Source organism: Tupaia chinensis, unplaced genomic scaffold (genome assembly GCF_000334495.1).
Source record: "Tupaia chinensis unplaced genomic scaffold, TupChi_1.0 Scaffold000425_1, whole genome shotgun sequence".
Lineage (NCBI taxonomy): Eukaryota > Metazoa > Chordata > Mammalia > Scandentia > Tupaiidae > Tupaia > Tupaia belangeri.
The window spans coordinates 68030-71741 of record NW_006159930.1 but is presented as its reverse complement, the minus strand read 5'-3'; the positions used below and the strand labels follow the sequence as shown (position 1 = coordinate 71741).

General features: G+C 43.9%; 1 pseudogene; it reads left to right on the top strand.

The window, feature by feature from the left end:
- Window positions 1–744, top strand: part of LOC102494805 (protein yippee-like 5 pseudogene) — an 892-nt pseudogene extending 148 nt beyond the window's left edge.
- The last annotated feature ends 2968 nt before the right edge of the window (window positions 745–3712 follow it).

The following is a 3712-nucleotide window of genomic DNA, read 5'->3' as shown; positions in this document are numbered from 1 at the left end:
AAGAGCGTTTCTCTTTAACAAGGGAGGTAACCTGCAGTACAGTGACGTTCAAGATCGAGTCATGCTCACGGGCTGCCACAGGGTTTGAGATGGGAGCTGCAAAAACTGCAATCGCAGACTAGGGCGGATCTATGAGTTTGCCACTGAAGGCAGCCAGCGGTACAAGGAAGGTCATGTGATCCTAGAATGTGCTCTAGTTGGAGAGAGTGAGGGCTTTGAGGAGCATGGAACACCTGGTAACTCTGGAAGAAAAAGAGAGAAATCCATCTTTTCCCAGGTCTCCTTCACTGGAAAAAAATCTACTTACATGCACTGTCACCTTAGCACCAGAGTTGGATTCATGCCCTGTAGAACAAGAGGTTGTGACCTTCTTGAGAAAAAACCTTTCTTTTATTAATTTCGCATTTTCCACCCAACAGCAGTGTGTAGAGAGAGCATTCAGATGCTGTTAATTTTTCCCCCTTTGTTTACATTTTGAGGCAGAAAGTCTGTCTGCAGCTACGTGGTGGGCTATGCAAGGGGAAAACTCTGGGCTCTTAGAATGAAGAGTGTGTTTTATGTAAATTTTGAAAGGAAATGTGTCAAGAGCATGGATTTAATTTTAAAATTTTTTTTCACTTAAATCTCTCAATTATTTCATTTGATTTGCTAGCTTCTGAGAAGAGATTGGAATCTGTGTCCAGTGCTAAAGGCTCAGTGTTAGTGCGACTTGTGCTGACCAGTGTCCCCTCTTGTTGGAGCTGAACCATAGCCCCAGAGCCCATTCTTCCTTGGCAGTCTTAAACCAAAGATGTCACCATTCCTAGTTCTTTGTCACCACATAATTGGTGTTCATTGGAAGCTCTTTCTGAAATGGGGCAGAATGGCTGGGTTGTCTGTCTTTTTCCATGTAATTTAAGCATAGCAATATAAATAAAATGTTGGGGAATAAAAAGAGTGATTGTCTTGTTGCCCTATGTATTCTATACTGAACAAAGAGTGACATAATGATTTCTAGATAGAGCTTTGTTAAAAAGTGTGTTTATGTGTTTATTAAGAGACAGTGTAAGAGAATGCTATCCTCCCCAACACCCCTCAGTCCACCCCCAAGCCTTCCAGTCAGCCAAGATCACAGGTGTATCTGACGTGTTTGGATCTGGAGCTGAGACAGCCTAGCAGAGTTGCTCCACAATAAAGCAAGAAAGCCAGCCCGTATACCCAGCCCCCTTACTGCCAGTCACCAGATACTGGGTGTCTCCAGGGATGGAGCTGTGCTCCTGGGAGAGGAGGTGGTCTTCAGTCCAGGACAGCAGTGGAAGCAGCTACACAGCTGCAAGCTGTCAGAGATCAGCACTCCCCACCTCTGGGGAATGATGGCTTTGGTGCGAAGGGAGAAACTGCTACCCAATGTGTCCTTTGACACCTGGGAGCAATTACCTAAGCTGGTCTCTCCATCTCTCTTTTTTTCCCCCTGGGGGAAATGGCCATGCCACAATTTCTTCTCCTCCCAGGATTTTGGGTGCACACACACACACACATGCCCAGTTTCAAGTCACTGGGTCTGGGACTCAAACCATGGTCAGCCGTGTGGTAGTCCAGTGATGTAACCATTACACCATCTGCTGGTCCCTGGTCTCTCCATCTCAGTGGCTCTACTCCCTTGTTGAGTTGTACCTGTGTGGCTGGTGGTCAGAAGGAATGCAACACAGGGACCACTATCCATGGTAGGTCTCGAGTCGAGTGGGCTTCTAGGCAGTGAGGAAGCTTTGCCTAGGATCCCAATAACGGGCTGATGATCAAAGGCAGTTTGGTGAAGAAACCTTTGACCAGAGAGCAGGGAAGCTGTTTGTTGTTCTTTGTATAAATTTGGTCGTATTTTGTTTGTTCTTTGAGCATGTTTGTTGGAGTTGATATGTGAATGCTCTGAGCATAGTTCTTAGTATATAATAAGCCTTCAATGAATGCAATTTGTGTCCTCTTTTCCCTGTATTTATAAGGTGAGTGGCCAGCTAGACGTTATCTAAGATTTCTCCGTGTTCTTAAATCCATACTGGAATAGTATCATGGATTTTCAGATTTGATTTCATTTTTATTACATGTTCTTTTTTGATTAAGCTCATGATATTCCAGCTTTGGTTTTCATCTGATTCCCATAACTAGGAAGTATCAGAGCTGAAGGTAGTTCAACCCCCTTATTATACTCATGAGTAAATGAGCCCATTGGTGGGGATTGCAGAGAAAATGGACTTGTTCAAGGTCTTCTAGTAAGTCATGACAGAGTGGATAACACCGCTCATGTTTTCTGGCCCATCCCAAGGCTCACCTCCCCCATCTCCAGCTGCTGCTGGTACGTTCCAGCCTGAACAGCAGTGTGATTTGCTTTTCTTGTGTTAACATTATTCTAGCATGTAATATCTGTGTTTAAGGCAATGACCTGAGAAATACTTTTATTTCCAGTGCTGCACTTATTTTGCAGGGTTTATTAATTTTATTTATGTATTTGATCTCTCAAATGAAATAATAAACTAATTAGTGGGACAATTTACTGGTGTGCTCTGCCAAGGGATGTTTTACAGCTTCGGCGTGAGCTTGTCTAACTGTGGTGTCAGCAGATCTTCTTTCTGCCCTGCTGCCCTTAATTTCAGGCATCAGATACACATGGCAGGCAGCCCTGTGCTGGGGACTTGAGCCTCCAGGGGGCACCTGGAGACGTCAGGTCACCCAAGAGCCATCCCAGACTTTATTCAGTGGGCAGGCTTCTTTGTACAGCTTGCAGGAGTGGGAGTGGAGAGCCCAAAGAATAGAACCATGTTACACAGAATGAGAACTTCCAGAGAATGAGGAAAGCTACCTATATCAAAGCTGAGGAGGTTCACAGACCATTAAGACTAAGAGCAAAGCAAGGAACAGTGCAGGGAGACCGATGTGAAGGTAGTAGACACTGGAACATTGTAAGATGCAGGAGCAAGGTGGCAGAGACACTAGAGCACTCAGAGTCACTGCAACAAACAGGGCAACAGCGCCAAAGCTGTGCAGGCTTTTTAAAAATTGGCTTTGAAGTGAGGTCGCTGGCCTCCATCTGTATTGTCATAGCAGCCAGATCCTATCTTCCTCATTGTGTGTCTGTCCTCACTTGACCATAAGCATCAGTATATCACCAATATCTAGAACCATGTCTGGAATATGCAAGGGGGTCAACAAACATTTGTTGAATGAAAAAAAATATGAATGGATGGCTAAATAAATGAATAAGTAAGCCAGTTTGTCAAAACCGATGGGAAGGGAGGGTGTCTAAGAGTTATGACGTCTACTATACCCATTTACTGTATTAGATGTAATAAGCAGAACCCAACCAGAGAGATACCTTTCCAAATTATTTGTATTAAGAATTAATCAACATAGTAAAGAAATATCAAAATGTGAGTTTGTAACTTCTCTTGACTAAAGCTTCCTTCTTCTTAATGCACACCATATACATGAACATATTAATTTAGAGCAAAGATGAAAAGTGGCGGAACCCTAACTTCTTATTAGGATAGGGTGAAGCCTTATTGCCTACCAGCTGCCTTATACTTATGAACACTTTCACAGTCCTGGCTGAGCTGTCAGTTTGGATTAGATACAGCATGAGGGTTCTTGTCACCCACCAAACCTCTAGTCAGAGATTGGCTGAGGAGGGCCAGGAGCCCCTGGCAGTTTAGAAGCATTATACTCTGCAGTGGAGAACTCTTAT